Consider the following 25,102-nt stretch of genomic DNA (forward strand, 5'->3'; position numbering starts at 1 on the left):
CTAAGAGAGAAAATGCTTGCCCAGCATGCCCGGGGCTCGAGTTTGACCCCAAAAACAAGAAAACAAAAACAAAATCCTAGTCCTTACTTTATGATCAAGGAAACTGAGGTTCAGCAAGATGGTACAAAACCCCCCCCCCCCATCATGGAACTGGCCTCATGATCAAGTCCTCTGGCTCCACCCACTTTTCATTACACTATATCTACCCAGTTCCTTCTCCAGCTCATAGGAAGTATTTCACTATACGCCAACGAGAGACCAGACTGAGTCCAGCACCTGGGGCGTTCCGTGGTCTGCGTCTAACCCACTTTCCCTGCCTTATTTCCTACGGTTCCCCTTTGCGCATTCAAACAAACAAATGTCTTGCTCTTAAAGCCCATCTGTACTCATACAGGCTTTCTCTCCTTCACCTATCCCTGTCTTCCAGGCTACCTGAGCCTGGTTCAGACATCTCCTGTTCCATAACACCTTCCCTGAAAACTACACCCTATTCCTGAGTTTCTCTGTGTGTGTGTGTGTGTGTGTGTGTATCTTTTTGTTGTTGTTGTTGTTGTTGTTTTGTTTTTCGAGACAGGGTTTCTCTGTGTAATAGCCCTAGCTGTCCTAGAACTAGCTCTTGTAGACCAGGCTGGCCTTGAACTCACAGAGATCCTCCTGCCTATGCCTCCCAAGTGCTGGGATTAAAGGCGTGCGCCACCACCGCCCAGTTTATATGTATCTTTTGAGTGAAAACAAGTTTATTGAAGGAAACACCTAGGTCTACTGTATCTTGACTACTCGTCTTATGATTTAGGTATCAAATATTCTCCCAGGAAAACTGACGTATTGAAGGCCTTGATCCCCACTACGGCAGTGTTCTGAGGTAGAGATATGAATGACTGGATCATTGAGTTCTAACTCATCAGTAGACTAGCTGGAAGTTAGGAGGTGGGTCCTAGATAAAAACAGGTCACTGGGCATGACCTGTAGGGATGTATCTTGCCCCCCAAACCTTCCACTGGACTTCCTTGTTTCCCTGAAGTGAGCAGTTTTCCTCCTCCATAGCCTTCTACCATGATGCTGCTGCCATGCCTCTGGCCTAAGAGCAAGAGAGGTTACCACCCAGACCAAAATGCCTCAAGCTACAACTCAACATTTCCTCCTTTAAATGTTTCTCTCGGCTATTTTGTCACAGCAGCCCGAAGCTGACTGACATAGCTAAGCTATATGGTGCAGAGTGCGTGCTCAGGCAGTATTTTGTGAGTGGATTAATGAATAGAGGGAAGCACAACCCTTTCTGGCTCTAGAGGTCAAGCTAAGACGGTGGTTCTCAACCTGTGGGTCACACATCACTATCCGGCACATCAGATATTTACATTACATGTCATAACAGTAACAAAAACCACAGTTATGAAGTAACAGCAAAATAATTTTTATGGTTGGTGGGGTCAGCACTTGAGGAACTGTTAAAGGGTCACAGCCTTAGGAAGGCCGAGAACCACTGCTCGAAGGGAAAGAAGATGCCGCCATCACTGTGGGGCTGAGGACCCTCTTGTTCTGTGTAGAATGAGTGAAACTCTACTCTGACCTTGGGGACCTTTTCCTCCTCCCGCCTTGATTTTTTTGTGTGTGATTTTTTTTCCCCCTTACACACATGGAAACTCCAGATAACTAATTAGACTAACAAAAGAAAAAAGCTAAGTATTTCCATCTGAAATGGCACGCTGCTCACCACACGCAGTATGTGTTTCATTTTCATGCACTTGTACAATAAATTTCTTTATAGTATCTCCTGGGTACCAGATTCTAAACAAGACATTGGAATTGTAGAGAGGAACCAGATATAAAATAAGGTCCTTGAAGACCTTAGAGCCTAATAAGGGAATCGACCATAAAAGAGACAGGAACCAGTGATGCAGGGACCAGTGTGCATCAAGGGAAAGGTGACATCTAACTCAAGGGATGAGGGCTGGGAGGTAACTAATACTAACCATCTGTTGTGTGGGAGGAGTGGGACTGAGTGCCATGGTTTTAATTGTTGGTTAATATGATTTCCAAATCACCATAGAAAACGGTTATTATTGCTATTCAGACCAGGAGATGTAGATGCAACCAGGAATTGAGTTTTTCCTGCTACACCCAAGTGTCTCTTTCGAAGAAGAATACAAGTGTCTCTTTCGAAGAATACAAAGAGAAAGGTGACTGGTTCTAAAGGATGGGCAAACTGCGATTGGGGTTTTGTAGGAAGAACGCAAAGAAGTGCAGGCACTGAGAGGGGTGCAGTGGGACAGGTGTGTACAGCACTGGGGACATCAGAGTCAGAATAAGACATCATTCTTTTGTTAAGTTTTGGGAGCACAGGAAAGAGATGAATGCAGGTACTCAGCTGGCTTTCTGCTTCCTGACTATGGACGTCATGTGACCTCACACTCCCAGCACCATGCCTTCCTGCCATGATGGGTTGAATTCCCTCTCAAGCGAGAGCCAAAACAAACCTCTCTCCCCCTAACTCGTTTCTTGTCAGCTGTTTGGTCCCAACAACAAGGTACGCAACTAACACAGGCCAGCCAACAGAATCCATGGGTAGGTCATCTCCAGAGAAGATGCATTTTAAATCAGTGACCTAGACGTGTTCGTGCATCACATGCTGGGGATGAAGTGAGATAGCTGTGCACAAGGATGAGGACAGTCCAGCCAGGGCACAGAGTACAGTTCCGTCTCCTGGGAATGCACTGGACTGGGAAGCAGGATATTGTGTGTCTCAACTGTGCCAGAGACTCTCTGTGAACTTGGACAAGCTCTTAACCCACTAGACCTCCGGATCTCTCATTGTAGAAGAAGAAGGTTGTACCAACTCCTCGTTGCCCCAAATCTAGCACACATCTGTCTGCACCCAGAGACACCAATAGCCACGGGATTCCCCTCCGCATATGCTCCATGGATATCGATTATAAAGATCTTAGGAAAATAATATTTTAATGTTTTATAAGCAAAGCACTGTGGAATAAAATGAAACATTTACAATACTTTAGACCAGACAGCACTAGCTCTCAAAGATGCCCAGTTCTTTGCTTATAGAACATTAAAATATTATTTTATTTTATGAACTGCAGCTCATCTGTGGACACGTTCCTGTCCTCTGTCATTCAGAACACACCGCGAGGTCAGTTTGAGGGTGTGGTGCTAGAAGAAGGGAGAGGCCATTTTCTGTTTTAAAACTCCCCATCTGGTGAGATGGTGGCACATGCCTATAATCCCAGCATTCCAGAGGCTGAGGCAGGAAAATGATGAGTTTGATACCAGCCTGGGCTATATGGAAGGAACATATCTCAAAAACAAGTAAAACAAAAATCTCGACATCTGGCTAACCTGGTCTGGTCCCACTTCTCCCACCGGAGAAAGGAAACAGCTCCTCAGCCTCCTCTCACGGTCGTATCATCTCCTCTTTGAATACCAATCCCACTTCAATAATGATCTTCGCGGCCTCCTGGAGGAGAGCGGCTGAGCCTGAAAAGAGGCATTTCTGCTTCCAAGTGTTCTTGGTGAAAGAGAGGAAGAGAAGAGAAAAGAGAGGGGAAGAAGAGGAAGGGCAGCAAGAAAAGCTCGGAGGGTTATGTAAGTCCTGGAGGTTAGAAGAATGGACTTGGATGTAGGTCCTTTTGAAGCTTAATGTCGTATTCATCAATCTCTCTCCTGTTCTTCCCCCAGTGAAAATAAACAAATAGAAAGGGAGCCAGATGCACACAAATCTCGAGGTGAGGAAAAAGGGGGCAGTGTGTGTGTGTGTGTGTGTGTGTGTGTGTGTGTGTGTGTGTCCAGGAGCCCGCCCTCTCTGCCGAGCCACTGTTGCCTCTGTTGCCCACCCTCGAGCCTCCTTTCCCCCTGGCCCTCCCATCCTTTAGCCCCAGCCTGACACCAAGGCCCTGGCCCATGGAAGAATGGGCTTTTCTTTACTTGTATCAACGTTTGGAAAGTTCTCAGAGTTTGATCAGAAGGAAGGATACAAGCCTTCAAAGCATTTCCTGGGAGTCCGTGACCTCCCCCTGGCCTTTTTGACCCCCCTCTGTGTTTTCCAGTCAAGAGTGGGAGGGACAAAGCGATGGGGCCATGTCAGATGTTCTCCTGTGTTTAGACACCACTGCTGCCTGTCAATGTGGGCTGATCAGGACCACTGCCCTTCCTCCAGCTTGCTCGCCAGACATGTCTTCTGACCCGTGTCAGGAAAGGAAGCACATTCCTGCAGAGAACTCCAGAGGGTGGCATCTCAGAGAGCCCATTGTCCTTGCGGGGGGAGGATGACTCCATGGCACACTGCCTCCTTGGGTACCTGCCCTCTCAGACTCCCACATCACCTCCATACTTCCTCCCTGACTTGTGGTCCAGCCATGGTATCTGCCCTTAGCTGTTGTCTGGGTATACAGAACTGCACATCCTGAGCTCTTCAGTAAACTGGGCCTTTGTGAGGACTTGGCACTGTGTTGAGTTCAACTGAGGACAGAGCTGTACCACTGTCTCCTCATTAGCCTCCGCTTTAATGGTCCAGAGAACCAACAAACCTGGCCCCATGTGAGTCTTCACCTCAGAACATTTGCTTGGAGGTGTTAGCTCATCCTCCTTCGCCTTGATGGAAGAACCAGAAAATTCAACTAATAGTGTGATTTAGCAGGAAACAATGGGTAGAAAACCCCCACCCCACAATGTTCCTGCAGAGGCAGGATCTCTTATAGTCCAAGCTACAATGAACTCATAATGCAGCTAGGGATGACTCTTGCCTCTTTCTCCCAAATGCCTGGATTACAGTTGTGCAGCATTGCACCCAGTTCATGCAGTGTTGGGGGCTGAAGCCAGGGCTTCACGCATGCTAGGCAAGCACTCTGTCAACTAAGCTACTGCCCCAGCCGGTATTTTCTACCAGTAAGATAGGAGATGCTGCGACAGTTCCCAAGGACACGGGGAAAGCTGAAGGCTACGCTGAGTTGGGAAAGAACTGGATGATAAACAACCTATCCATTCAGGTCTCCTTTGTGGGTCACCTCTGCCCGAGATCTCAAATCAGTTACAGCCTAATCTTAGATGGTATAAAGGGATTCCAATCCACTTTCTGTCTAATGCTATTGATTGAGGTAATCAAACTCATTTAGATATCAGGCAAACCCCATCTCAGGAAAATCACCTCCATCCACCTTTGCTGAGCAGAGTGCATCCGGCATGCCTACAGATGGGCACAGAGAAAGAGGGAGCTACAAAACTACAGACTTCAAGCTTCCAGGTGATGTGCCTTTTGTCTATGTGGCAGATTTAAGTACTGGCCACCAGGGGGCAGGGCTCTTTAGTCCGACAGATTGCCTTCCCAGACTCTACCAACACACCAACCCACTCGTTTTACTATTAGGTTGAGCTACATGCAGTCGCAAATTAAATATAAACAGATCACATATCATCAATATCGAATGGTTCAATAACCCTAACAATTCACGTAGCAATAGCAACCACTTCTAGAGAGCAGAAGGTTGCCTTCAAGGAAGCACCTATACGAATTTAGAGCCATTTCATTCTGTCTGATGCCCCATTGGGCAGCGGCTAAGGCAGCAGGGAATTCTCTCCAAGGTCAGAGCCGACATTCCATTTGTTAAGTCTAAAGGTGTTTTCTCGGTTCTCAACCTCGGCAGTCTCTCGTCAGCATTTGGGACTAACAGGCGGTCTGTTCCAGGCATGCTCTTTGTGCTTTGTTGTTTGTTTGTGTGTTTGTTGCCATTGCAGTGTGATGGAGACTCATGATTTTGTAGAGTTTCTAGGCTTTAAGATTCTGGGCAAGTCACTTGAGTTTCTGGGCTTCCCTGTCCTTTATCTGCACACAGGGCCTGATGACATGGAGGTGACGGGCGAATTCTATGAGACCACACATGCATGAGTTCGTCACGAGTTGTGGAGCGCTCAGAATCAGTCTTCTTTCTCTCGGACACCACATCTCGTAGGATCTCTCTGCCTCTATTTTTAGAATGTTTTTTTTTACATTTATTTGTATGGGTGCTATAGAAGCATGTAGAGATCAGAGGGCAGCTTGCAAGAGTCAGATCTCTCTTTCCACCATGTCGGTTCCCAGGTATCAAGCTCAGGTTACCAGACTTGGCAGCAAGCTCACCTGCCCTCTGCTTACTTTTGCTCCATCTCTTTTAATGAGCTCTCTCTCCTGTACCCTTCATGTTGGCGTTTCCCATGCACCCCCCAACTTGATTATTATTTCTAACCTGGATGTCTCCTCTGTGTCAGCCCTTCCTATGCATCCCCCTCCCTCTACCTTGTATGTCCAAGTACTTACAGGTTCCTCTGTCTGGAACATTCCAATTTAAAATACACAGACCCGTGTCCTCTCCTCAAGCATCTCCCATGGGATTTCTCTTGTTCAGAGAATTATCATCCATTCAGTACCCACGCTGGATATCTGGTCTCTCTCCTGCCCCTCAGTCCATTGGTCACCAGTTCTTATCCATTCTTCCCTTTCCTGAGTCTGCCCACAATCTCTGAGGCTTCCATCATGCAGTATTAGAGTTTTTCACCTGCAATGATGCAGTGACTTCCTGGTCCTCCTACCCTACGTCCTCACCCGCTTCCTTCAGATTCCAGAGTCCTACAGCCCAGTCTGACCCATTGCTCAGCGCAGGCTTGAGATCATTCAATGAATTCCTTGAGCTTTCATGATGAAACCACTTGACATGGTACTAAGAATCCTTCGCCGCCATCTGACCCCAGCTCACCCTGAAAGCCTCTTCCTTGCCTCCTCCCCACACTCCTGTTTCCACCATGGAGAATGCTGCCGGTCATCATCATCATCCCCCTGCCTCCCACCCTCATCCCCACCCTAGCCTTCCCATCCCCCATACCCTTTGTCTCCTAGCCTTTGCTTCTTCAGCTTTCTCCACAGAATGCCTCCTCTGCCCCCAACTCCCTTCCACATCCCTCCTCCATCTAAAATCTTCTCATCCTCAAGGCCCTGTCCTAGTCCCAGTGTTCTCTCTGCCATGAAGGCTGCTCCAGGCCCAGGTAGAAATATATAGACTTCCCCTGTGCTCCTGGGACATTTTGCCAGAGCTCTTTGAAGTCAGAGACTTCATCTCAGGCATATTTTTAAGATAAGACTGTCAAAATTCATCTAATTGTTTAGTGTATAAGGACTTAAATTTGATATCTGAGGATGGATTCTGGGCTATAGATATCAACTATATAGCCTGAATGAGCCATCTTCACACAGAGATGAACACACACCCGCAGAGATATCACTGATTCATAAAAGTACATTTTTTGAGCCTCAGAATCTTCTTAACATAGTCATGCAGAAAACCCCTTTCAAACGGAGTTAACCTAACAAATTGAACCTATTTTTATCCTGGCGGCTCCATGTCACAGCCCGGGTTTCTTCTGTGTTCCACTGCCACTGTTTGCCATTCTGGTCTTTGTTAGTTACTGGTTATGGGAACCTCGGTCAATCCCTTAATCCCTCTAGGGCTCAGTTTCCTCACCTAAGGAGGCAATAAACTTTGATTATGTGCTCAGGATTACAAGAGATAAAGAAAATACGTGAAATCTGTTAGGCCCTTATGCAAATAAAGATATCATTATTATTGTACTTTGCAGAGAAGAAAAAAATTCCCCTGAATTAAAGACACTAAGACTCAGAAAGGTGAGGTGACTGCTGACATTTACTCAATAGCAAGCCAGAGCTCTCTCCAGGTCTCACAGGGCTTTTGCTCATATTGCTTCTCCGTACCCCAGAGGGCTTGATGCCGCTCAAGCTGAACCAAGGCCTTATTACTGCTTTCCCTAGGGCAATTGCGATTGGCAAGATAGGATTTACCATAGCCTCAGAACTGGAGGGGCTTCCGATTCACTAGTCTATCCCAGCTCCCCTTATTCCTGATGGGGCTTCGTGCAGAACCCCCTCCGCCTGCCAAGAGTCTGAGAGAGTGTGCAGCAAGGAATGCTGAACAGAGCTGAGTTCCTCAATGACTGCTCTCTGGCCCCTCACCCACTTCCAAATTTAGGGGGTCCAGGAAGCTAGCAGGCTCTTCCGGACTTAGGATGTCCAGGCCCTCAGAAGACCATATTCTGGCACCTGATCTGGCACCAGCATCTAGGACACTAGAGAAGCTTCCAGCTGACAGGACTTATTCCTTGGGAGTCCTGGGAGCCTAGTCACAATCTCCACCTAGAAAAGAGAAAGAGCCATGCCTCTAATCCGGAGTCAGAGGCAGGCGGATCTCTGTGAGTTCGAGGCCAGCTTGGTCTATAAAGTACCAGGACAGCCAGAGCTACATAATAGACCCTGTCTCAAAAAGAGAGAGGGAAGAAAGAGAAGAAGACCCCTGCTTAAGGTCTCTTCTCTATGCATTTGTGAACCTGTCATCCTCAGGTTACATTGTCTAGTAATGAGGGAGGACTTGGCCTGGTTGATGGACGGCCCAAGAGGCAAAAGGAGAGGCAGAAGAGCCCCTCTCTGGTGTGGAGGCACCCAGGACAGCTCCCCATGGGACTGCTTCGTTGTTTCCTTGCACTAAGAGATAGTCACCTCCATCTTCCCCCAAAGGAGAAACTCTTCTGAACTGATTCTTTTTTTAAAAAAAAAAAAGTTTATTTTTAGGCTTTATATTTTGTTTGCATATATGTGTGTGCCTTGGATTCCCCAGAACTAGAATTAGAGACAACTGTAATTTGCCATGTGGCGATGCTGGGAATTGAACCCCAGTCTTCGGGAAGAACAGACAGGGCTCTTAACTACTGAACCATTTCTCCAGCCCCTGAACTGACTCGTAATCTGTATTTGTTGTTGTTCACTTTTGTCTCTTTCCCGGTGCCTGGTATTTACGTGTAAAGGAGCCCATGTAGGAGTAATGAGATGCTGAGTTTGGCCTCTGGGACCTGCACTGTGGAAGGAGAGAGCCAACTCCCATGGGTTGTCATCTACCCTCCATGCACACACACACGTACACATGATTAGCACTCCATGTATTACTCCCCCCCGCCCCGGGCTGCCCTTGTAGTGTATCAGCTTTATCCCAGCACATCCTCCCTCATAGACTCCTACAGAATCTCTGGGTGCTTGGGGGACACGGACTCAGTCCCCCCTCAGCCTTTACTCTGGACTGGGAAGCTGTGCTCTATCTAACGTCCTGGTCCTTGTTGTAGCTCATCCTTAACCTCCACTCCTCAGAATTACTCCTGTCCCCAGACAGAGTGGAGGTGGGCATGTGGAGAAACCAAGGCTGCCCACAGTCGATACTATGCTTATGGGGGGGAGGGGGGCGCTTAATGCCAGAATCCAGTTTTCTGTAGGAAGTAGATATTTCTTTCATGGTAGAAGAGAGAGAAACAACGCCAGGCCCTGACCTAAAACTGCTGACGCTTTATCCTAGATCGGGGAGGTCCTCCAGGAAGATCCAGCGCCCCCAGGACAGTGTGGCCAAAGCAAGAAGAGAGAGTCTTGAGAGAAAAGGAGAGGGACAAGGGAGGAAGGGTTGAGGAGAAGCTGAGGGGCCTGTCTCTCAGATGGGACAACATCCCTTACAGCACGACCTTTGCTAACCTCCCAAGCATCAATATTCTCTCCCCTCATCCACTCCTCACACATATCCTCTATCCACCAGCATGCCAAGCATCTCTTGCTTCTGGGACATACACCTATGAACAGTTTTTGTTATCGTTGTTGTTTTGTTGTTTTTTTTCAAAACGGAGACTCTTCCGATACCACTTTGCTGTCTCATTTCTTCATTTTTTTCCCTCTCCATCAAATTCATCTTGGATGTCACTTTCTCTCAAAACCTTTCAGAAGGCCTCCAGCTCTTGTGTGGGTTGCACCCTCATCTGTGTTCCCACAGTCTCACCGACGGCTCCATCCCAACCCTTCCCACACGCTAGTATTTTGCTGATTGTTCCATGTGATGTGCTGCACAGACCAGCCCTCCCCAGGCAGCTGGGGATAGCGCTGCCTTCATGTTAATGGCGCAGAAACACTTCAGAGAGTTAGCTGGCTTGTCATGCTCAAGAAAGCTGCTAAGAAGGCTGGCATCGCAAGCTGAAGCCAGTCTGTGCTTTTCATCTTGCCCTGGGTTGCGGGATGTTGGTGCTAGGAGGCCTCCACGCACATCCCATTCAGTCCCCTCAATGTACTGAAAAAAGGAGACACGGCTTAGAAAAGACAAGCAATGTCCCCAAGATCACACAGCCTGCCAACGGCACACATGACTTTACACCCGCATCAGAGCTGTAGCCCTGGCCTTCATCCCACCTTCTTTCTTCCTACAAGATCTGATCCTGGGGTCCTCTTGGTTGGCACTTGAAGTATTATCCACGGAGCTTGTTCCCTGTGCTCATCCAGCCTAGGATGTGTTTGATTTGACTCTCTGTCCATCAGGCCTTAGGACCTCCCTCACCTGCAGCAGTCAACTCAGACACACTTTGTAAGAAGTAAAACAGAAAGTAGTGCCACCCCTAGAAAGAGTAGGGGACACACCTGGAGATGCTCTCTCTGCAGGCTGTAAAAATGGACGGAGAGTGCCTCAGAGACATTTAGAAATCCCACTAGCCACAGGGGCTCTGAAAGTCACTTGAACAGTTGCTTAGGCCACCCAGACTTTCTCGCTTTTCTTCCTCCTCCTGTGCCTAGTAACACCTCGCACACCCAAGAAATACTTCTCTTTTTGTTTTTTGTTTTGTTTTGTTTGTTTGTTTGTTTGTTTGTTTTTCGAGACAGGGTTTCACTGTAGTTTTAGAGCCTGACCTGGAACTAGCTCTTGTAGACCAGGCTGACCTCGAACTCACAGAAATCCACCTGCCTCTGCCTCCTGAGTGCTGGGACTAAAGGAGTGCACCTCCCTCACCACCACCTGGCAAGCTATTTATTCTTATTCGCATCCTTGATGGCGATAGAGACCCATGGGTGCCCTACCTATGATTCATGCTCAGGGAATGAAGCCCCTCCTTGACAGGTCCTCTCAGCTCCATCATCTCCTCAAGGCTACTGCTCCATATATGCAACCTCTGACTCACAGAGAAGTCCCAGGTCAACCTTTACCCCAAAGGCAATCTCTCTACTTCTCCCTAACTCTTTCCCTAGTTTCTTTAATCCTTGCTCCACTTGAGAAGGATGGGGTTGGGGTGAGGGTGGCATGCAGACTCCGAATAGATACAGAGCTACATTCAGAGGAGGGTATCCCATTGTGCCATTGCTCCCCCCCCCCACACACACAACTAATTGCTCCAGTACAGCAGGAGAGCTGGTGGGTAGGTTTCCTTCACCAAAATGAGACATGTAGAGGCAGAAGAACATGAGTAGAAAGGATGGATGAGGTACGGAGACCGGTGGGTAAGGAGATTTAGGCTGAATGCAGTGGCCAGAGAGAAGCATCTAGATAACAAGTGGAGGGGAGGAACAGAAGGATCCTGCAGTTCCTTTGTGCAGTCATTACGTAAGGGAAGCATCGTGGAGATCAGTGTTCAGTAATCACTTTCAGTTTGCTCTCTGCTAGAGATACTGCAGCTGAGGCCTCATCCACCCTCCCAGGACCCGGTGAGCCTCTGAAGTCAGCTCAGCCCGAAGTCCCAGGAGTGCCAGAGGACCTTCCTTTCTTCCCCCTTCAGAGAGTCTACTCCAAGCTACTAGAGAGGTGGCCCAGATCAGAATGCTAGCCGAGGCACAGACACCCAGCACAGTTACACAGTTAGGGATACGTGAGCTGGGAAGGGCAGAGCTGGACACCACAGAGGCTCGCTGGCAGTCAGCCGTGGTCTCCAGCTCTAAACCCAGCTGTGAAACAGGAGGGCGGGGGATGGAGGGAGTAATCGCTCCCGCTCCACAGAGTCAGTAGCAGGAGTGGGGCTAATGGTAGCGAAGGAAGTGAAAGAGGTAGGTTCACCCTGCTCAAAGTGACCTTTTGAATCCCTTTCTATAGCCAGAAGCCTAGCGGCGATCCCTCTACCTGCTGTTTCTCTGCTCCCAACTGTTACCATGCCCACAACTTATTTCTGAGATCTGTGAGTAAAGGCAGTTATGGTAAAATTCCATAGGAGTAGGGGACAGTCTGAGCAGAGCCAGAAACTCCCAGTACAGAAAAAACAAAACAATGAAACAGGCAAGGGACCAGGGACCAGCCTCCTGTCTCGTCACCAGCAACCTGGGCACCTCATCTCACTGGCCCCGTCTTGCTGGGACAATGATAATTTTCCTGTTTCCCTTTCAGGGCCATGAGGGCTTGGGATGTGGGGGGTGTTCTGGGGAAATGCACCAGGTCAGGATATGTTAGCTGTCCACACGCATATATACTGTATGCTTGATTCAGTGCCAGGGTGGGGGTCCTGGCCCACTGACTTCCTCCATGACCGGGGTAGAGGTAGAAAAGTTGTACTCAAAGTTTGGTGGAGGCCGTGTCTGTGGTTAACGTATAAGCAGGTAAAGTCTGGGGCAGCAGGACATTCCCTGCCCCAGGGCCACATTCTTGAGGTCACAACAAGTGCAAACTTGTTAAAACCTGTGTCAGAGCAGCAGAGGGCAGCGAGGGGCGGGGAGGGGGATGGTGCTGAGGTACCAGTAGCTGCTGGAGGGGGCGGGAGAAAAAGGAGTGGCATGTGGAGAGGAGGTGTGCACGTGCATAGGCTGATGGAAGTTGGTGTGGACATGTGGTCTGTGAGCCCGGCTCTGCATGTCGTATCTGGACACATCTGCTTGGGTGTGGGGTTGGAGTGGGTGTGGGGCCGCATAGATGAGTGTGTGCCTGTGTGTCTCTGCATATATGAGCCCTGTGTCCATGAGCTGGGATAAGGAAGGGACTGGGCAGTCACTGGTCCAGGCTGGGCATCTAGGAGGCATGAGCAGGCTGTGTGTGCCCCTGTTCTGTCCTGGGCCTCACAGGCCTGCATTCCAACTCCCTCCACAGACCACCCCCACCCCTGTGGTCCAAGCTTTGCCCTCCATAGTCAGCCCTGTCAAATGCCCATCTCCCCAGCCTGCCCAAGGGGGGGTGTCGTACTGCCCACATACTCTTCCCCCCCCAACCCTGGGTCCACTCCTCCATGCTCTCTGGGTTCTCTGGACACTGGGGCGGGTGAGGGGTGGTGAGGGGAGGCTCTGAAAGCAGGTGACTGTTTGGGGGAACTTGGGGACAGAGCCCCCATTGTGCCCGCCCCAGAGCCGCCTCAATGGAGCTCTCTGACACAAAGGGGCTTTGACAATGGACCGGACATTAGTATGCAGAACCAGCCCCTCAGCCTCTCACTGTCCCACAGCCCAGGGGCGGGAGCTGGGGGGCTGCTGGCAGTGGGAGACAGGGTGGGGCACAGCTGAGACTGAGGAGACATTAGCAGCTCCCCTGGGGTCACTGACCAAGAGCCAGGGGAAGGAGATTCGACCAGGGCCTCCAAACCTGCCACTGAACAAGAGGACAGACTAAACAGAGAAGGCCTTGGGGGGAAAGTCGGGAAAGGGGCCATGGATGGGCAGCCTGAGTTCACCCACCCCTTACTTCCGCTTTGCTATGTAGTCAACGGCATTTGGTGGGTGGGATTGTGAACACCAGCGTGAGAGAATAAGATCCCAAGCCGAAGCTCAGGGCCACAGCTGGTGGAGGCCCTGTGCCAGAATGACCAGCCTTCAGGAATAGAGGCATCTGGACCTCTGAAATTCTGGATGCTCAGATTGGGTGGGGTCTCTGGTCTTCTGCTTCCTTGACTGCTGCCCTCTTATTCGGCATGGGTGGGTAGGTAGCTGGGTGTGTGGGGCCTGGAGGTTGATGTCAGTGTCTTCTGCTATAGCTTTATTTTTTGAGACAAGGTCTCTCACTGAATCTAACTGGAGCTTGCTATCTCAGGTAGGCTGACTGGCCAGCAAATCTTAGGGAGCTCCCTGTCTCCACCAATGCCCGCAACACCCAAATCTTAAAAGGGTGAAGGAGATCTGAACTCTGGCCCTCGCACACAGCAAGCACTTTCTTCTGTTGAACCGTCTCCCCAGTCCAGCGCTACCCTCTCACAAGGTCTCTGCTGGGGCAGCCGTGGGGACAGAGAAGGCAACCACGGTGACTAAGAACAAGGACCACTGCCCTTTGGGCTCTTCCAGGGAGGCCGGTCTGAAGCCACGAAGTAATATCAGCTGTCCAGCTAAAGGGAATCAACCACGTGCCTAGCGAGTCAGGCTACTCTTCCCAAGGGTGTGCACCTGTTCCCAGTTCAAGCCCACCCCCAGCACATACCAGCTAGATCTGGGACAGGATGCCAGGCAAGGGCTCTGAGGCCTGGGTTGATGGGAGCTCTGAGGAAGAGGGTAAGAACCTGCTGAGAGACTACAGGCAGCAAAGAGAAAGGCCACCACTTGAGCCATTGTAGAGCTTAATCAGATTTCCTCTGGCCTGGACCAGTACTAGCCCCAAGAGAGGGTAGAGAGTATTTAGAAAGAGAGAAAAAAATTTCAAGCTTAAGAATGTCTTCCCAGCTTCTTTCTTCTTAGTTGGTACTAGAAAGTCCTCCCTCCTATATTCTTATTTTATTTTATTGATTTTTCGAGACAGGGTTTCTCTGTGTAGCTTTAGAGCCTGTCCTGGCACTTGTTCTGTAAAGCAGGCTGGCCTTGAATTTACAGAGATCCACCTGCCCCTACCACCCAAGTGCTGGGATTAAAGGCATGCGCCACCACTGCCTGGCCTCTCTCCTATAGTCTATGCCTAGCTACTTCTCCTCCTGAGATTACTAAGGAGTGGGGGTGGGGGTAAGGAGTAAAACCTGTTTCCTTCTCACTTTGAAAACTAACCCCTAACTCATAGCATGTTAGAGAGAACACAAGGCTAGGCCTAAATCAGATTCCTGGTTCAAGACCAGACAACCCAACTTTCCCTGCAACCTTGTGTGAGACACTTTCTCTCTGATCCAAGAGATGCCCTCTGTACCACAGAAAAAAAGACTTTCTGGCCCTTCGCCTACTAGGCGGTGAGCTCAGAGACATGACACAGGAGCATAGCAGCTCCCGGCAACAAGGACCGAGCTAAGCGCTTTTCTGATACTGTGTTATCCTCTGCACTCTAAACAATAGATGCTTACTTATTTATTTTTATAGTAGGAAATGAACCTAGGGTCTCATACATGCTTAGCAAGGACTCTGCCAGTAAGCTATATCCCAGCCCTTACTTTCTCTTTTTTCTTTTGAGAAAAGGTCTCCCCAAGTTGGTTAGACTGATTCACTGTGTAGGCCAGATGGGTCTTCCTACCAACTTCCTGGATGCTGGGTTTGTTTTGTTGTTGTTGTTGGTGGTGGTGGTGGTGGTGGTGGTTGGTTGGTTGGTTGGTTGGTTTTATTTTGTTTTTTGGTTTTTCAAGACAGGGTTTCTCTGTAGCTTTAGAGCCTGTCCTAGAACTAGTTCTTGTAGACCAGGCCAGCCTCCAACTCAGAGAGATCCACCTGCCTCTGCCTCTCGAGTGCTGGGATTAAAGGTGTGCGCCACCACCGCCCGGCAGCAGATGCCTTTTAAAGGCTCCATTTTACAGAAGAGAAAATAGAAGCAAGGATGTTAAGCATTTGCCCAAGTCACACAGCTAGTGGATAGAGGAGCTAAGAATCAGCCTCAAACAGGCAGCACCTCCCAGAGCCCAGATGGGTTAACCACTGCTCCATCCTGTCTGCCCGGAGGATGCATTGAGAAGGCACTACTGAGGGACATAAGCCAAGATACTCATCATTATCAGTGTCCCCTGCAGTTCCTCAAACTGGGAGTTCTCAAAGAGAGCTCACGAACCCAAAGGGATTCCTGAGGTGCTTCTAGCAGTTTTCAGAGGTCAAACCTCTGCTTGCCATAATGCTAATATTGCACGATTTATTCTTCCACTTTCATTACTTCATGGGTGATAAGTGCAGTTTCCCAGGGGTGAGTAGCATGTGATATTGCAACATAATTAATGCAGAAGCAAATACAAGGAACCAACTAATTTTTCCTGAGCTAGGCATTAAAAAGATTTGTGTGAATAAAAGGCAGGTCACTCTTGCTAGACCTTTGTTTTATAAAACATAGCTACTTTTATTTAAGAACTCCCATCAACAGGCAATGGGGTTATCATTACTTCTAAATTAATTATGGTCTTAAGTCTCCTCAGCATTCATTTCTAACATGCTAAATATAAATAGATATCAACCATGCAAAAAAAAATGCTCTTTGGAGTCCTCAGAAAAATTCAAATAAATGTAAAGGGAGAGAGAGAGAGAGAGAGAGAGAGAGAGAGAGAGAGAGAGAGAGAGAGAGAGAGAGAGGAGAGACTGTTCTAGATAGCGCCAGACACTCACCTTCACCTTGTATAAGTTTTTTCTTTTTTCTTTTTTTTGGTTTTTCAAGACAGGGTTTCTCTGCAGCTTTTTTAGAGCCTGTCCTGGACCTAGCTCTTGTAGACCAGGCTGGCCTCGAACTCACAGAGATCCGCCTGCCTCTGCCTCCCAAGTGCTGGGATTAAAGGCGTGCGCCACCACCGCCCGGCCTTGTATAAGTGTTTTAATTATGGGATCAGCCAGGGTTTAGGCATGGGGTAAGGTGTGTAGCTGGATCTCGGGGTTAGGACTGGAAGAGAAAAAGAGCTGAGGGGTCTACTCTAGGGAGAATGTAACATTAAGGGCCAGGCCGACACCCCCCTTGAGTGGTGTCCCCATATCTCTCATCTTGCATACCCCTGCTCAGAAGTATGGACAAGACAAACAGGACTGTCCCAGGCTGGACCCTGACTTCTAGCCCTGTTGCCACCCCAGACACCAGCTGACAAGAGGGAGTCAGACCTCCCTCTGAGGGACTTGGGGTACAAGAAACTGGAGTCCAAGCACCCATGGCTTTTAATCTTAGGGTGAAGCTGTCCCCACCAGATGAAATAGCTGGTCAATGAGGAGTCATTCTTGACGCTCCCGAGAGAGTTGGGTAATGGGGTCTCACACACATGATACTGGAGATCCCCACTTAAGACTCTAAAGGCAGGGTACTCCTCCCAAATGCTCTGTGTTGAGCAAACACAAAGCCCTAGATTTAAGGTAGACAGAGTCCTTTTGCATCCCTGGGACCAAAAGAGAGGAGTCTCGTCTTTGCTTCAGGAGGTCCTCAATATGACAGGGACATAGGCTTGTCCTAGAGGAACTCATTAGCAAGTAAGAAAGATGGACTATCCCCTCTAACATTTGCCGTGTATGACGCATCCTGAGAAAAGTCAAAGATGAAAAGATAAAATGAGATGGTTGAACACAAAGAGGAAAAAAAAGAGTATAGTAATTTTCAGGCAGGTGAAACTTGGAATGGCTTGTGATATCCAAGAGTGGGTGGAAGGATGTACTTGGGGACTAACTGTCAGGGTCAGGCCCTTGAAAACACAAGAGATGGAGTTCAGGAGGGGAGGTGGAAAAGTTGTGTGAGGACTGTGACCGGAAATGTCCGTCTAGTGCTAACAGGAAGGTCTAGGCATGGAAGGGACAAGATAAAAGCTATTGCTCCATGGTGACAATACCAAACATGGAGCAGCGGAGGGAAGGAATCAAGGCCAGAGTCAGGAAAGTCGTGATGGAGGCTGTCATCAGTAACTAAGCTGATATGATTGACAGGCTGATCAGGGGACAGGTGCAGAGGACACCGAGCCAGCTGAGAAGGAAGAGGTGCTAAATGAAAGGACCAAGAGACAGGAAGCAGGCTAATGCAGCTCAGTTGGTAGGGTGCTTACCTACCGTGTACAAACCCAGCACCACACCAAGCCAGGCCTGGAGGGAGGTGTGGTGACACAGACTATAATCTCAGCACTGGAGGGGTAGAGACAGGAGGATCAGAAGTTCAAGGTCATTCTTAAATACACAGCAAGCTTCATAAGACCTCCCCCACCCAACACACACCCACAAAGTTCTGAGGAGACAGCTCAATAAAATAAAGGGCTTACTACACAAGCATTAATACCTGAGTTTGCATACCCACCCAGGACCCACATAAAAACCAGGCACAGGGAATGTGCCTATAATCCCAGAACAGAAAGATCTTTGGGGCTTGCTGGTCAGTCAGTCTGGCCGAATTGGTCAACTCCAGGCTCAATGAGAGATCCTATCATAAAATACAAGATAGACAAAGATTGAGGAAGACAACCTCTGTCCTCTACGCTCCTGCAAATATATATACACCCACATACATGTACCATACAGAAGAGAGGGAAGACAGGCCCATGCAGGAGGGGAGCAATACATGAAGATAGGTAGAGATACCTCGGATGTGGGGGTAGAAACTTGTATCTTTGGCTAAACAGCAGAGGTTGCTAGGGATGATTATCTAGGGAAGGGGTGGGTTATTGAGTCTGATCAGAGTTATTGAGTATGAATTGAAGACAGGACATCTGTTTGGCACAAATTTCATGGGAAAAATGGGCTGCGGTATGAAGGTCCTGCTTCTGGTAACAGCCAGTCTGTTGGCATGAAACTGGAACCCCGTGTTTAACTTCTCAATAACTCTGCCTTCCCAGACCTAGGACAAATGCTCAGAAAACCACTATAGAGGGCTGGGACCAGTCCCAGGAGCCAGGCAAGAGTAAAGTAGGAAGAGTAGAGAAGAGCAGAGTAGGAAGAGTTGGAGAGCCCAGAGAAAGCTAATAGCCGTCACACCTTTCATGCTACCCACCTTCTAAATCCTTTGCAAATATTGACTCTTAAAACCCTTACAACTATTATTAGCCCCGATGAAAGCATGAAGAAAGCTGTGTGGCTACTAACTGGTAAAACCAGGACTTAAGCCCAGTAAGGGGGACTCCAAGGCAATGCTCTGAGTCACTGTGTGTATAATCTCTCAGAATGAAGAGGTGGCAAGTTAGGGTCACACCGCCATTCATGAGAAGCCTCTTGACAGTTATTATATAACCCCTATATTTCAGAACTTCGCAGCTCCTTTCAGGACCTTAATGGTGGGCTTTTTTGTCTGGGTTATTTTCTTTTTTATATTATGTATCATGGTGGGGAAGGAGTATCACATGTGTACCTGAGTGCATGCAACCCATGTGTACGGGTGACCAGAAGAGGGTGTCAGATGCTCTGGAATTGAAGTTACAGATGGCTTTGAGCTGCCATGTGGATGCTGGAACTGAACTCAGGTCCTCTGCAAGAGCAGCAAGTGCTCCTAACCAGTGAGCCATCGCCATGTCTCCAGCCCCTGGAGCTTTTTTTTTTTTTTAACCTCCAGAAATGTGTCTCTTTTTCCTTCCCAGCCATCATTTCAAATGTCTTTCTTTTCATGGGGTGTCTTCTCGACTGGTGTCTAATCTCTCCCTGGGTTTTCTGCCGCTGGAAGAATGCAGAAGTGCCACGTATTAATACCCACTCATCCGGAGTTCCCACTTCTCCAGGCTTCTTCTGCAGACCACACAGCTTAGGTCCGACTTCTCTCCCACATTCCAAAGACAGCCCCTCCCTTCCCCACCACCTCAAATCCAGGCTCCAGGCTGGCAGACACCCACAATCCTTTTCTCTTTGTCCTTTCAAGGTTCTGATGGGGGGTAGTGGAGAGGGGCCACCCAGGACGTACTCTCTCTGTGAAGGATGGTGACAACATGGACACTAGTCTCTGAGGAGGGGACAAAAGCCCTTGGCCTCAGACCGAGGTGATGAGGCGAATGCAGAAGCTCCCCGTTCTCAGGAGTGGCCTTGGGCAACTGCTCTTCACACTGCGCTAAGACATTTGCACAGAGTCCAGAACCCCCCTCTCTGGCCAGTCTTCCTGCCGTTTAATCTCAACGGGGTGCCTCGTGTTATCCCTTCTCTCTGCCCCTTCCCGGGCCTCACTACTGTCCTGGAGAACTTGGCCTCAGTGTGGACAGTAGCACTGACCAGTCAGGCAAGAGAAGAATCTAGGCCGGGGAAGGGAGGGAGAGTGGAGTTCCTTTTTTCCCCCCTCTTCTTTTTTTTTCTTCCGTCCTAAATAACTTTTCGCAGGAAATTTTAGGGACTCGCGTCTCTTTCCCTCGTCACCTCGTGTCCTTTTCCCTCCTCACCAGTACTTTGTGCCTCAACCACCTGTCTTTGCATCCTGTGTGTAGAAACCCAACCTCGGAGGCCAAGAAACCTCCTTCATGGAAATGGGCCTGGCGACACAACTCACCCACCAGGGCCTTTAAAACTCTTACCCCACCCGTTCCAACACAACTGTAAAGACCTGCATATGAACCCCCCCCCTCCAGATCTGATCATCCCAGCCTCCTCGGTCCCTAGGGGAAAGAGGGGGAGGAAGGTCCCTGGGTCTTCTGCCAGTCACTTCCCTTCTAGCCCAAGCCAACAAAGCTGGAGTGTAAGTGAGCTCATGCAGAGTGCAGGCCAGAGCCGCAGAGAGAACTCGGGAAATACCAGCTTATCCCCACATAAACACAAGCTCCCCCCCCCCAAAGATATATTGGGTACGTGTTGGAGAGATGTTATCCCCCCACAGGGTAAGGGAGAAAAGTAGGATTCTATATTAGAGCTGTACAAGGAATGGGACCATACCCCTCCAACCACATACCCCCCCCCACCTCCCAGTCAGTGGAGTCATTGCCATTTGATATCCACTGAGACAACTTGGCTGCTCTGGGCTCGGGATGGGGGCTGGGGGGATGGCTCAGAAAACAGCAGTTCCTTTCAGGACCCAGGTTGGCAAGGGCTTTGGGAGGCTGGACTGGCCCAGATCACCCCCTAACTCCCCCTCCTTTCCTCCCTCCCTTGCCACCACCACCAAAGGCTGGGCGGGTGGGTGGAGAGATTGGCACTGCCTGGGTCAAGCCTACTGCCTCTGCCGTCCAACCCTGGACCCTTTCGCTGGCATGATGCCGTCTCTCCCCCCCTTTCCTCCTTCCTGAAGAACCAGCCATGAGCCAGGACACCTAGTTCCTTCTAGACTTGGTGCCTATACCCACCCAGTCTGTACCCTTGGGGAACTGACAAGCCCTACCCTTTGGCAGAGGATAGAATCGCCATCATTCCAGGAACATATTCAAAACTCCTTGGAGATCAGGGAGAAGTGTTCACGACGAAACTCAATTGAGCTCATGGCAACAGTGGACTCAGGGCACTAGCATCTCAATGCCTTCTACATAATCCCAAACAGGAGGCTCCCAAATCTTCCTTCCCCAGCTCCTGCCCTCTCAAACTACACAAAGCAGTCTGTCCCATAGGGAGAAAAAAAAAATTCAAACACCACAGCAAGGGCAGTCTGACCAGAAATCTTGTCAGAATTTATATGATAAGCAACCTAATCAGGCTTTAAGCTTGCCTTCCCTTTGGGTCCAACTCTGACTTTGTTTCTTCACACCCTCACATCTTGGCCATCCTCAGCCTCCCCAGGGCACTTGAGTAACTGGGATGAAATCCCAAGATACCAGAAAGCCCTACCCTGCAGTACCCCCCATCCCCCCATTTTGTCCTTCTAATCTTCCTGGGCCTCAGCTCTCCTCCCTAGAATGAGTTCTTTCCTAACACGAGTGCCCTTGATTAGTCCCCGTTGGAGGAAAGAGAATGGGAGAAGGGACACTCTGGAGGGTGAATTCATAGGCCCTAATCTACCCTCTGACTCAGGAAAAAACAGCCTGCTCCTTCTGAAATTCTCCTCATGAAGCAATTTGAGGGGTGTCGGTAGGGAGGGGTGTTTTGAGGTGGGAACCAAGTTGGAAAGGAAGGGAGAGAAAAGGGAAAGGGGAGAGAGGAGGGTGCCCGGTACAGCAGGCTGTGTCTTCTAATCTAATCTTTGTTTTTCTCCCATGTGTAAACTGGTGGTCAGAACATGGTCCCTGAGTGTCGCGGGGAGGGCTGGGAGCAGGAGTAACCTGTCGCTACCGGGTGCGGGAGCAGTGTCTGTAGGACTGTGTGGTGGGTGCAGGTTTATGTGTAGTAATTATTCTAGTAACCATGCAACTGCAGGTATGCCTAGTGAGGCAGGGACATCACGGAAGCCCCTTTCTCAGACGGAAGGCCGGGCTGACTAGCCTAAGTAAAAAGTACCCTTGGTGAGGGACCCTTCCCAGGAAAGTCGGCTTGGGACGGCCAAGGCTGAAGAAGGGAGTACTTCGGATTATACTGCTGAGGCCAGTCAACCTTGGTTAGGACCGAAGAGCTAGGGGACCCCATGTCTCTAAGTGGGCAGGACCTCGGCCAGGGCGGCAGCATTCTTTCATCAGGGCCAGCCTTACCTTGGCTCGCAGGTGGAATGGTTGCACGGATGGACCGCCGGGCAGCGGGACAGATGAACCGACGGGGCGGGCAGGAGTGACGAGCGGAGCTGCGCGACGGGCAGGACCAAGACTCTTAAACCCCGAGCTGGGATCAGATAAGAGCTTGTCCGGGGGCCGGGGCCGGGGTCGGGCCGGCCGGGGGCAGAGTTGGGCCGGGCCGGGCCGCCCCCTCCCTCTGCAGCGCCAGAGCCAAACTTTGAGTGAATGGAGGGGCCCGGCGGGGGCCGGGAGGGCGGGGGCGGGGGAGCTTGAGGCCGGCCAATGGCAGAGCGGAGCGCCAGCCCTGAGCCTGGGGATTGGCGAGATTTGGGCAAAGGGCGGGGCTTAGGGAGCTAGGAAGCGCAAACCCAGACTGACTAGGGCGCAGAAACACCCAAAGACAGAGACCCAGACAGAGTCCCAGAGAAAGAGAGATGAAGGGTCGATACGAGAAGAGATAGAAGCCGAGCTGGCAAGATGACAGGAGGAGAGAGAAAGAAGAAAAGCGGGGCGGCCGTGTCAGAATGGAGGAACCAGGACGAGGGCCGCGGGGGCGGGACTGGGCCCCAGTTAATGAGGTGGAAATGAATTCAGGACGGGCTGCGGCTGGGACCAGACTGGCAGACTTGGCCTGGGCTTCTGAGGCTACAGGGCTCTGGCATCCCGTACAATTTCCAGGCTATTCGCTGTTCCCTGTTTAGAGAATACGGTGCTGGGTGCAAAAGGCGCACACAAAACCATCTCCACCAGCAGCAGCTTCATCTGAATGGAAAAATAAGCTGCAGTCTAATGCAAAGTATGAGAGACACCCAAGACTGTGGAAGAAGAGAAAAAGGTCGTTCTATTTAGGGGGTTCCCCACAAATATTTGAGGGAAGAGATAACTTTTACTTAGGTCCTAGGGGACACAGGGGCCCATGTCCTAGGAGGTGGCATGAAGGACAGTTCCAGTCAATGCAGAGAGAGAAGCATTGGGGTTGATGATGATAAGTCTTTAGTGACGTTTAAGAGCAGTTTCTTTTCTTTTTGTTTGTTTGGTTTTGGTTTTTCAAGACAGGGGTTCTCTGTACAGTCTTGTCTGTCCTGGAACTCACTCTGTAGACCAGGCTGCCTCAAACTCAGAGATCCACCTGCCTCTGCCTCCCCAGTGCTGAGACTAAAGGTGTGCACCACCACTGCCCAGAGAGAGCAATTTCAGAAGAGTGATCCAAGGGAAACCAGATTACTAGGTGCTGCATTAGAAAGTGAGAAAATGTTAACATTTACCCTTGTAAAAATTTGACTTCGAGAGGAGAAAAATACAACCAGAGCCAGAGCGATGGACCAGGAACTCTCTTCCTGCCTAATTTTTGTTTTTTGGGTTTTGTTTTGTTCTCAGATTTCTGGTATCTTCTGTAAGATGGTCTGAAGACATGGTGGGTTAGGCCTGCAATTCCCAGCTGCTTGGGAAGCTAAGGCAGAAAGAAGGGTTGCAAGCTCAAAGCATTCCTGAGCTACAGAGCGAGTTCAAGGCCAGCTTGAACAATTGAGCAGAGCCCACAATCTTGACATTCAGAGACAGAAAGGGTTTGAAGGCTGAGCTCAGACCACACTACAAAACTGAGAACAAACGCAGAGAGAAAAGAAGTCAAAGGACTGTCGTGGTTTATGAGATCATTACAAGACATTTATCATGAATTTATTATTTTTCCAAAAATGTTACCCAGGCATTTGGCATCAATCGCCACCCATACATCCATGACTCTAATCCACCTGGATATATATTTCAAACTTAGTACAACATAGAAGGAATCATCTTGCTCACAGGTGTGCTCCTCTTTGTTCCAAATCACAGTGAATATGTCACCATCATCCAACTAGAAGCACCGCAGTCATCCCAGACCCTATTCTTCCTTATTCTTCCTCACGCTACTCCGTTGTCTAACTACATCATCTCCTTCCTAAGCCCCTGGACACTCCCCCTGCCTCCCTGAGGCGTTATCATCGCTGTAGTTTGGAGCAGATACACCTCTCAGCAGGGCCGCTGCAGCAGCCATCTGACTGGTTCCGTCCCTCCAGCCTTTCTACACTCTCCTAATAATCCTTCAGCTCGTGAATTCCTGTATGCAAAAGCAATCAAGGCCAGCAAGATGGCTCAGAGGGTAAAGGTACTGGCTGCCAAACCTGATGACCTGAGCAATGCCAGTACTCACATGGTAGGCAACCACCAAAAGTTGTCCTCTGTCCTCTGCGTGTGTGTTGTGGCACTTACACACACACACACACACACACACACACTGTGAGTAGATATAACTTTTAAAAAAGAATTAAACATCAATAATGGATTTATCTCCAAAGCTTACCACTTTCCACTTCAAAAACTTTCAATAAACTGCAGTTGTGTATAAATAAAATCCACACTCTGTAGCATAGAACAGGAGGCTCATTATAACCTGGCCTGACACCGTTCTACTCTTGTCTTCCTCTGACCCTTCATATCTGTACCTACAGCTGTGTCCTCCTCTAACACCCGTGGTTGGGTCTTGTGTTCTGTGTCTTGCTCCTTGCCCCTTGGTCACACCGTCTCTGGTTTCCCACATATTCTCGCTTATACTCTACCTTCCATCCCAGTACCTGCAAGGGATTCTACCTTTGAGAGGCCCGACTGAACCCATCCTGTTTTCCCGCTCCCAGCCCCATTGGCCAAGGTTGGGAATGCTTGCGGCTTCCTTATTTCTGTGTAACTCCTGCTAAGCAGACCGAAAAGCTGACAATAAGCGTTGGTCTTCATGTTTACCCTGTGTCCCTTTCTGTGGCATGTCAGCTCAGCCACCAAGCACTACTAAGTCTCCTTTAGTTATATCTCTCTAGGATGCAAACTGTCATTCCATGGCCAGAATCATGAAGGTTACCACTATCCCAAGACCTGACCCATCCTACACCCTTCTCTT

General features: G+C 49.4%; 1 protein-coding gene across 1 annotated transcript in view; it reads right to left on the minus strand.

Moving 5' to 3' along the window:
- Window positions 1–22,355, minus strand: part of Kcnj10 (potassium inwardly rectifying channel subfamily J member 10) — a 30,703-nt gene extending 8,348 nt beyond the window's left edge. Inside the window, exon 1 of the mRNA XM_038349293.1 lies at window positions 22,153–22,355. The gene's annotated coding sequence lies outside the window, so the exon portion shown is untranslated. The remainder of the gene's footprint in view (window positions 1–22,152) is intronic.
- Between the last annotated feature and the right edge of the window lie 2,747 nt (window positions 22,356–25,102).

Source organism: Arvicola amphibius, chromosome 12 (assembly GCF_903992535.2).
Source record: "Arvicola amphibius chromosome 12, mArvAmp1.2, whole genome shotgun sequence".
In the NCBI taxonomy this organism is placed as follows: Eukaryota; Metazoa; Chordata; class Mammalia; order Rodentia; family Cricetidae; genus Arvicola; species Arvicola amphibius.